Source organism: Lathyrus oleraceus, chromosome 7, assembly GCF_024323335.1.
Source record: "Lathyrus oleraceus cultivar Zhongwan6 chromosome 7, CAAS_Psat_ZW6_1.0, whole genome shotgun sequence".
Classification (NCBI taxonomy): domain Eukaryota; kingdom Viridiplantae; phylum Streptophyta; class Magnoliopsida; order Fabales; family Fabaceae; genus Lathyrus; species Lathyrus oleraceus.
This window is the reverse complement of record NC_066585.1, coordinates 256,695,140-256,706,202: the sequence shown is the minus strand read 5'-3', so window position 1 is coordinate 256,706,202 and position 11,063 is coordinate 256,695,140.

Here is an 11,063-nt window from a genome sequence, read left to right as displayed (position 1 = left end):
TGTGTTTTCCCATGTGAAGAGAAGACCCTCTATGAAGAGGAAGACTGTTCGCCCTGCCGTCAGCCAACACCAGGTGGCTCATATAACACCTGCCTTTAGGGAAGCTCAACATTATCAACAACAATAATAACATCAACAATATCAACAATAGCATCATCCATAACAGCAGGCCTACCAGCCTCGAAACAACAATAACACCAACACCAGCTACGATAGGAAGAGGGTCACTTTTGATCCAATTCCAATGACCTATGCTGAACTCTATCCGTCTCTGATAGATAGAAAGTTAATTACTCTACGTGATCCTCCCGTTGTACCAACCAACCCTCAGTGGTGGTACAAGCCTGAGCTACATTGTGCATATCATTTCGGTGCTCCCGAACATGATGTGGAGAACTGCTATCCCCTGAAGACCAAGGTTCAAGACCTTGTTAGAAGTGGGATTTTGTTTTTCGAGGATGTAGGTCCTAATGTCAAGAAGAACCCATTGCCCGAGCATGGGAAAGCTGCTGTAAATATGGTCCAGGGTTGCCCTAGAAAATATAAAGTCCTGTATGTCAATGATATCAGGAAATCTTTGGTCGAGATGCATAGACTGTTATATGGATACAGTCATTATGAGCATGACCATGACATGTGCCAGGTGTGCACTGTCAACGGGAGAGGATACCGAAAAGTCAGGAAGGACATCCAAGAGATGCTGGATCAGGCTATGATCGAGATACTTCAGAATCTCAATGAGGATGAAGTTGATGTAATATCTCCTGTTTTCAGAATACCAGAACCTGTTGTCGTCATATATGATGGCAGCAAGAAGAAGGTTTCTCTTACTCTTGTGATTAAGCCAGCGGGCCCTGTCCCGTATTCTTCTGATAAAGCAGTACCATACATATACAGTGCAGTTATGGTAGAAGATAGGAAGGAGGTGTCGTTGCCCTCCACCTCTGTTGTGAGTATATCAGACGTTAGTGGTGTGACCCGCAATGGTCGTGTTTTCTCGGCGCCACCGAAACCCCACGAAGATGCCATGAGAAAAACTGTTGTTCATCCAGCCGGTCCTGTGGGGACTTCTTCTTCGAATCCGGCACTTGTTGTGAAGGGCGTTGACCCCGCCGATGTTGATAAATCTACTAAACCTCCTGTACTGGTTGGCTAGCATGGCATTTTGAAAGAGGACTGTGATGAGATGCTAAGGCTCATCAAAAGGAGCGAGTATAATGTTGTTGATCAGCTGCTACAAACTCCATCAAAGATATCTGTGTTGTCTTTGTTGATGAATTCTGAGCCACCCCGCGAAGCTTTGTAGAGGGTGTTGGATGTGGCATACGTGGACCATGATGTCACAATTGAACAGTTTGATAACATTGTTGCAAACATAATTGCTTGTAAAAATTTGAGCTTTTGCGATGCTGATCTTCCCGAGGATGGAAAAGACCACAATTTGGCTCTACACATTTCCATGAATTGCAAGGATGATGCCTTGTCTAACATGTTGGTGGACACAGGATCATCGCTAAATGTGTTGCCAAAATCCATTATGGCTAAACTTTCATATCATGGGCCTCCCATGAGGCAGAGTGGAGTGGTAGTGAAAGCTTTTGGTGGATCGAGGAAAATTGTGATCGGCGAGGTTGAACTCCCGATCAAGGATATACACCCATCATATAGCTGCTTGCTTGGCAGACCATGGATTCACGAGGCAGGCGTCGTGACATCCACCCTACACTAGAAGTTAAAGTTTGTGAAAAACAAAAAGTTGGTGGTGATAGGGAGAGAGAAGGATCTCTTGGTAAGCCATTTGTCTTCCTTTTCCTATATATATGCTGAGGATGAGGTTGGGACTTTGTTCCAAGCCTTGTCTATTGCTAAACCTTCAAGGAAAGGACCTTCTTCATTTGCTTCCTGCAATGATGCGAAGTTGGCCATTGAGCATGGTGCAAATACTGGTTTAGAACAAATGATCAAGCTGGAAGATAATAAATCCCGGGCTGGCATAGGGTATTCTTCAGGCATTTCTAATGATCTTGGGTTGTACCAGAGTGGATGTTTCATCCACACTGTTGAAGATCAAGAGGTTGCTGCTATAGTGGAGGATGATGAAGAGGAAGATTCTGGCAACTTTGTCATCCCTAGAGGAGTCTGCAATAATTGGGTCGCTGTTGATGTTCCAACAGTTATCCACAAGTCCACGTAATATGTTCATTTTGTTTTAAAACCCTTCTCCCATGCCAAAAGGAAAAGTGATGACATTGTTGGCACATATTAATACAATGATATTCTTTCAAAAAATTACATGTTAAATGTTTGTTTTTCTAAATTATTTTCCCTTTTTGCTTTTTGCATGAAATTGGTGATCACGATAAAACCCTAAAAAGAGAATAAAATCAATCTTTTCATTTGCATAATGACTTGCCTTGTTTGAATTCTAAAATCTCTTTTATACTCAAAATCATTATGCAGGTTGATCAAACCCATTGAACATAATGATCCAACACCATCTCCCAACTTTGAGTTCCCTGTATTTGAGGCCGAAGAAGATGATGTTGAAGAGATTCATGATGAGATTACCCGTCTACTTGAGCACGAGGAGAAGATCATTCAGCCACATCTTGAGAATCTAGAAACAGTCAACTTGGGGTCTGACGATTGTGTTCGTGAAGTGAAGATTGGGGCACTCCTGGAAGAGTCTGTGAAGAATATGTCGACGTCTTTGCCTGGTTGTATGAAGACATGCCTGGTCTAGATACTGATATTGTGCAACATTTCTTACTGTTGAAGCCTGAGTGTGTGCCCGAGAAACAGAAGCTCAGAAGAACTCATCCTGATATGGCAGTGAAGATTAAAGAAGAAGTTCAAAAGCAAATTGATGCAGGGTTTCTGGTGACTTCTACATATCCTCAATGGGTGGCCAATATTGTGCCTGTGCCTAAGAAAGATAGAAAAGTCCGAATGTGTGTGGACTATAGAGACTTGAATAAAGCTAGTCCGAAAGATGATTTTCCTCTACCACACATTGATATGTTGGTAGATAATACAGATAAATTCAATGTCTTCTCATTTATGGACGGATTTTCCGGTTATAAAAAAAATTAAAATGGCACCCGAGGATATGGAGAAGACAACATTCATCACACCTTGGGGAACATTCTATTATCGAGGGATGCCCTTCGGTTTGAAGAACGCCGGAGCCACGTACCAACGCGCTATGACTACTTTGTTTCGTGATTTGATGCACAAGGAGATCGAGGTGTATGTTGATGATATGATTGCGAAGTCGAAAACGGAAGTTGAACATGTAGAGCACTTGTTGAAGCTTTTTCAGCGTTTGAAGAAGTACAAACTCTGCCTGGATCCAAACAAGTGTACATTTGGAGTCCGTTCTGGCAAGTTATTGGGCTTTATTGTCATTGAAAGAGGTATTGAAGTTGATCCTGCCAAGGTCAAAGCAATACAAGAGATGCATGCGCCCAAGACTGAGAAGCAAGTCCGAGGTTTCCTTGGCCGCTTGAATTACATTTCCAGATTTATATCCCACATGACTGCCACATGTGCGCCAATATTTAAGCTCATTCGGAAAGATCAACGTCATGATTGGACCGAGGATAGCCACAAGGCCTTTGATAGTATCAAAGAGTATCTGTCTGAGCCTCCGATTCTGTCTCCGCCTGTTGAAGGAAGACCTTTGATTATGTACTTGACAATGCTTGATGATTCTATGGGTTGTGTCCTAGGTCAGCAAGATGAATCAGGGAAGAAAGAATATTCTATATACTAATTGAGTAAGAAGTTCACTGTTTGTGAGTCTCGATACTCAATGCTTTAGAAGACATGGTGTGCTTTGGCTTGGGTAGCTAAGCGCTTACGCCAGTATATGTTGAATCATACGACTTGGTTGATATCCAAAATGGATCCAATTAAGTATATCTTTGAGAAGCCCGCTCTAACTGGGAGGATTTCCCGTTGGCAGATGCTGTTGTCTGAGTATGACATTGAGTATCGAGCTCAGAAAGCTATTAAAGGTAGTAGCTTGGCTGACCACTTGGCACATCAACCAATTGAAGATTATCAGTTTGTTCAGTACGACTTCCTAGATGAGGAGATTCTGTATTTGAAGATGAAAGATTGCGATGAGCCTACGCCCGATGAAGGGCCAAAGCATGGGTCCCGATGGTGTATGGTTTTCGATGGTGTTGTTAATCAATATGGAAATGGTATTGGGGCAGTGATTATTACTCCTCAGGGCACACGTTTTCCTTTTACAACAAGGCTAACTTTCAAATGCACGAATAATATGGCGGAGTATGAGGTTTGTATTATGGGTTTGGAAGAATGTATTGATCTTACGATCAAACATCTTGATGTTTATGGTGATTCGGCCCTTGTTGTTAATTAGATTAATGGTGAATGGGAGACGAATCAGCCTGGCCTCATCCCATACAGAGACTATGCAAGGAGGATTTCAACTTTCTTTACTATGGTTGACTTCCATCATATTCCTCGAGATGAGAATCAGATGGAAGATGCTCTTGCTACGCTTGCTTCTATGATTGTGGTGAAATATTGGAATGAAGTTCCCAATATCACTGTGATGTGCTTGGATAAACCAGCTCATATGTTTGCAGTTGAAGAAGTGAAAGATGATAAGCCATGGTCGTATGATATCAAATGTTTTCTTCAGAGTCATATTTACCTTCCTGGGGCATCTGTTAAAGATAAGAAGACTTTGAGAAGATTATCAAGTAGTTTCTACCTCAATGGTGATGTGCTTTACAAGAGGAATTTTGACATGGTTTTTCTCAGATGCATAGATAGACACGAAGAAGACCTGTTGATGACAGAAGTCCATGAGGGTTCATTTGGTACTCATTTCAATGGACATTCCATGGCAAAGAAGATGTTGAGAGCAGGCTACTATTGGCTGACAACGGAGTCTGACTGCTGCAAATATGTGAAGAAATGCCACAAGTGTCAGATTTATGCGGATAAGATTCATATTCCCCCGACACTTCTGAATGTTATTTCATCACCATGGCCTTTCTCCATGTGGGGAATTGACATGATTGGCATGATAGAGCCAAAGGCGTCCAACGGTCACCGTTTTATTCTCGTAGCAATTGATTACGTCATCAAGTGGGTTGAAGCGGCATCATATGCGAATGTGACATGGCAGGTGGTTGTGAAGTTTATCAAGAATCAACTCATATGCCGCTATGGTGTGCCAGACAAGATCATTACTGATAATGGATCTAACTTGAACAATAAGATGATGAAAGAGCTGTGTAGCGAGTTCAAGATTGCACATCATAGTTCTTCTCCTTATAGACCCAAGATGAATAGGGTTGTTGAAGCTGCTAACAAGAACATCAAGAAGATTATTCAGAAGATGGTTGTTACGTACAAAGATTGGCACGAGATGCTTCCATTTGCTTTGCATGGCTATCGTACATCTGTCCGCACTTCAACAGGGGCAACCCCTTTTTCTCTTGTATATGGCATAGAGGCTGTGCTCCCGTGGAGGTTGAGATCCTGTCAATGAGAGTCTTGATAGAAGCCACGTTGACTGAAGCTGAATGGGTTCAGAGTCGTTATGACCAATTGAATTTGATTGAAGAGAAGAGATTAACTGCCATGTGCCATGGCCAATTGTATCAGCAAAGGATGAAGAAAGCCTTTGATAAGAAGTTCAAGCCTCGTGTGTTCCGAGAAGGTGATTTCGTGCTCAAGAAGGTTTTGTCTTTCGCGTCCGATTCCAGGGGCAAGTGGACTCCAAACTATGAAGGTCCATATGTTGTTAAGAGAGCCTTTTCAGGCGGTGCTTTGATGCTTACAACTATGGATGGGGAGGATTTCACTCGTCCTGTGAATTCAGATGCAGTCAAGAAATACTTTGCCTAAAATAAAAACAAAATAGCTCGGTAAGTTAAAAACCCGAAAGGGCGGCTTAGGAAAAAATGAGCGTCTCGGTGGATTGAAAACCCGAAAGGGCGATCCAGGCAAAATTCAGAGACATGAAAAAAATGAATATATATCCCGCTAGATTGAGTACCTCACCCTGGGGCAATCTAGGCAAAAATTAGGGATTTGGCAAGTAACTGCATCCTGACAAGACTTTGTTCTACAAGCCGTCTTCTGTCAAAGATTCTCACTCAGTCATCGTCAACTGAAGCTTTGAATACATCGGATTCAGAGTTGGTGGAGAAATGGTCATTATGTTCAATGTAGCCTTTTTTCCAATATATATCACCAATTTCAAACTTGTAAAGATCCATGGAGTCTCGCCATTTGCGGACTACCATTCCATCAAAAAAATTTGAGCCTCTATCCAATTCTTTGCACTCTTATTTGTTTATGTTTAACAAATGTTTGCAGGTTTATATTGATAAATATCATTGTTTTAAACAAATAAGGTTTTTATAACAAGTTTTTAAACAAAGTGAACATTCACAATGTCTGAAAGGATAAATGGAATGTCTTCAGTGCTCTCCCAAGGATAGTACGATCTCCAAAAGGGTAAGACACTTGTTCATATTCTTGCATGTTTGTATCCTCTTCATCGTCTTTCAGGTTGTCTCCACAACGAGTGCAGAGAGGGTGATACGTCATCAAATCCCCAAAGAGTCTGGAGTTTTCGCCTTGATCTTTTTAGAGATGTGTATACCTCTATCTCAAACCTCCTCAACTCCCCAGGAAGTCTGAGTCTAGCAGTTGTGTTTTATCAATTATATGGTTGTCATCCCTTGTGTGGACTGACCTAAAATTCCTTATAGATTGATAAAAGTTGATATGTTATCTATCCATGAGGAAGTTTGTCTTTCCCGAATGAGCAGAAGTGCCTAGCATGAATAGTAACCTCCAGCAAAGTAAGCGGAAGTTCCCCAGCAAGAGTAGAAGTCCTCAGCAGGAATGAGTATGTACTCCTCGCAGAGTTATCTTTTTAGATAATTAATTCCTCGCAGGGTTATCTTTCAGATATCTCCTCAGTCGTAGTTGCCTCGAGCAGTTGGTGAAGGGTTTGCTCCCCTTTTCATCCCCCTCTTAGCACGTGTAGCCAGGACAATTCCTCTAGAGTTACGTGTAGTTATCCCCAGTAGGTTGGCTTATAGCTCATCCCCAACAGGGTTGCTCACAACAGATTATCCCCAGTTGGATTGCCAGCAGTCTATCCCTAGTAGAGTTGTCTGGTCGGAGCCTGATGATTTGTTTTCGCTCCTTATTGGAAAGTTTCCTCTAAGTTGAGCTGGTGGTGAAGATGTTTGTGTCCTTCCCCAGCGGAGCGTTGGTTCTGTCTCCTCCTAGCAAAGATATCTCTCTAGCGGATAAGAGGAAGTTGTTTTGATTGTTGAAATTTCTGTTTGGTGGTTGTTCCCCATAGAGTTTCATATCATTCCTTTATAAGTTCTCCAGTAGAGTTTCTTCTACGATGGATCTTATCTGTGTCGAGCTCCCCAGTATGAGTTTCCTCTACGATGGATCTTTCGTCTGTTCATCAGCAAATCCCTGACACTTACTATGTTTGTTCCCCACTTGACTTGGCCTGATCCTAGCTTGACATTGGCATTTTGAGGAAGATGTGTTGTTCCCTTCCCCAGCGGAGCGATTTGTTCCTTCTCCCGGTGGTAGAGATGTCTTCTCAGCAGTTAGAAGAGAAAGCTTGATGAGTATCTGATTGGTGGATGTTCTCCACAGAATTTCTCATTATCCCATGATAAGATCCCCAGTAGAGTTCTTCTATACCAGATCTTATTGATATCTTTGCACGTTCCCGATAATTGTTGAAGGATCCCCAACAGTTGATGGCTATGACCCTTGCTTATCCCCAGCGGCGGTCTTTGTCCCTGACAGCAACCCTGTTTGATCTCCAGCGGTAGTCTGTGTCTCCTGGTATTTGATGCTCCCCACCAGATTTGATTTCTCCTGTGGGCCTAACCTTTCTCTTTTGAGATGTTATACCGGATGTCCGTCCATTGATTCTCGGACCTGTTTGTGTTAGATATGTCTGTTTGTCCACATTAATCATACATAAACCACGCATATACATGCATAATCATAGCATTCAGATATTCATGTTGCATTCTTTGCCATATATCTTTGCTTGTTATCCCCTGCTAGTGGTGAAATGTTCTTCCCCAAGTAGATGTTTGTGTCTGATCTCTTCATATAGAGTCAGCCCCAGAGGCAGAAAGTGTATATCTTTCCTTTTATATTCCCTACTGAGTTATATCCTTGTGGATGATTATTGTTTCAATTTCCTCCCTAATTATATATTGGGATGGAATTACTCCCCTGGGTTATATCCTCATTGGGTTGAGTCTTGTGTGATTGTGTCTCTCTAGTTTGTTCCTAAACTGACTCCTTTCTTGTTATTGCCCCTGCAGTTCCCTGTGGTTTAGTTGTTCAAATTGCTCAGTAACCAGTAATTGTTCATCTTTCCCTAGTGGATCTTGTGGCTTTCTACCCAGTAACCGGTAGTTGTAAGTCCTATTTTTGTGGTTTTCTACCTAGTAACCGGTAGATGTAATGCCCTCTTTGTTGGTTATCTTTATCCCATATTCGGTATTGATATTCCTTCATTTTTGAGTATATCACCCAGTAGCCAGTGATATATCTCTTGGATGATTGCTCTTGTTAAGCAATTTATCCCCTGCGAGTCATCTTTCATTTACCTCTTTGTTTGGTAATGATTGTTTCTCCTTTGGATTGGTCATCATTTTATACCCAGTAACTGGTATCCCGATGTCCTTTCTTTTGGGTTGATTTATCCTTTGTTAACCCAGTAACCGATTGTGGACGATTTCCATGCGAGTATGTTATCTACGTTATGACGGTAATAGATAATATATCTCATGCGCTCTTCAGTCGAAGTCTTTGTTCTTCCCCAGTCGAGTAAGATTCGTATTTCCTATTGGAATCGAATGTCCATCCTATAAACTGAGTTCGCTTTTTCAGCCCTCCTTTTCGGATGATGAGTGTTTTGGATATGTTTCCTAATTCACGCCTGGTTGGTCACCTATTATATGCCCAGTAACCGGTATCCCTGGTGTTCCTTCCTTCTGCTCCTTATTATGACTTTTTGTCCCCTGTGGAGTCAGATTTTCCTGAGTTGAGATATACCTTTCAGGTCCTCCTCAGATGTTTTGGATGATTGATATCTCTCACCCTTATACCGGTCTTAGATATTCTTTCTCCCTGAGCGTGTTGTTCTCTCACCCTTATACTGGTGTTTTGATCACATGTCTCTTTGAGTTTATTACCCAGTAATCGGTAATATCTCATTGTTTCTTCCTCAGCTGAGTTCTTTGTGGACATTCCCATCTGAGTCCAGATTTTTATCCGAAGTATCCTTTGTGTATAGTTTGTTGTATTGGCATATTCCCCAATACATACATCTTTGCGTCAGCTCGAGTCTTTCCATTGATTTATTTTCATGGAATCCCTTCGTGTCTCCCAGCAAGTTTTCAAGTCGTGACCTGCTCACGCATTTTTACCCTATTTTTTTCCCAGAGTCTCTGAGACTTTTGGTCTTTCTCTGATTTCTTTTTCCTTTGTGGTCATACTTCCCCACAGAGTATTAACTTTTGCATGCATACATTTGCATCATGAGGTCTCTTAGGGACCAAAATTTGTCTCTTTGTTATTATTTAAGCCCATTCTACCTTGCCGAGACGAAGATTTTAACCTTCATATCTCCGGCTAGAATGACCTTAAATAGGGGCATCTGTAAGTGTAACACCCTTCTACCTAAACGACATGTTTAAATTAATTATCAGAGTACCACATGTAGAAGAGTTTACATTTCATAACACATAACAATTATCATATCACAATATAAAATTTATTTTTCATTTTGATAAAACTTCGCAGCGGACAACACACAATTATTATAATTCATCAGTTAACAATTCATAAAATGTTTCAACAATTATCTCAACAAAAGGTCTCAACATGTTAACCATCATGAACAACGGAAATAATAACATAATATCTATCGAATCCCATAACCCCGGTGTCACATGACCAGAGCATTTGACTCGACTCTGTAGAATAACTCTACACTTATTCTTCAACCTCGATACCAGCTACTCCTCTTTATCTGCACATTGTTCATCATGGATGAACATAAACACATGCAGAAGGGGTGAGAATTACATTATTAAACAATAATATAACGACAGAATATAATATAATTATATTGCACACATGTCAACACAGTTCATCATAATCATCATTATAATCAACAAACTCATGAACATCAACAAAACAACACATCAATTGCAATGCACACACCCATGCATGACTCAACACGACTCGGTATACCCATTTTGTGACCACTACAGGATCACCACTCCCAGATTCATCACCATAGAATCCGAGTTCCCCGTAAGGAACCAAGCCTCTCAACAAGCCTGGAGTCAACAACATCATTGGAACTCAGTCCGTTCATCACTAGGCATCGGCCTTTCATGAATGCATGCACATCAAACATGCATAATAATCATCATAGCAACAACAACATCATATAGTCATGTTATCATCATCATTAATAACATGATATACAACTCAACAAAACAACAACAACATTTCATCGATTTCACATCATTACATAACACATTTATTATTAAACATGTACATTCAATATGTAATCATCATAAACACCTCATACACCATCATATAATCACTATTAATGGTTATAACACAATTACAGCGACCTACTAAGAGTCTCGCACCTCAACGTACTCCAAACTCATTAACATCAGATTCTGGATTTATCAGTTCGCGCCGCCAACATAGGTTCGCGTCGCGAATAATCAATTTCGCTTCAGTTCGCGCCGCGAACGAAGGATCGCGTCGCGAACAGTGAATTACAGAACTCCTCTGAATCCTGCTCAGTTCGCGCCGCGAGCTGAGCTTCGCGCCGCGAACGCGCGCGAACAGAACTCCCCTGCTACGAAAACCAGCGCAGCTTTGCCTCTTTGCTCGCTATAACTCACACCACACGGCTAACAATCCAAAATCAACATTCAACAGTTATATATACACAACATACTTCGATTACAATACATATA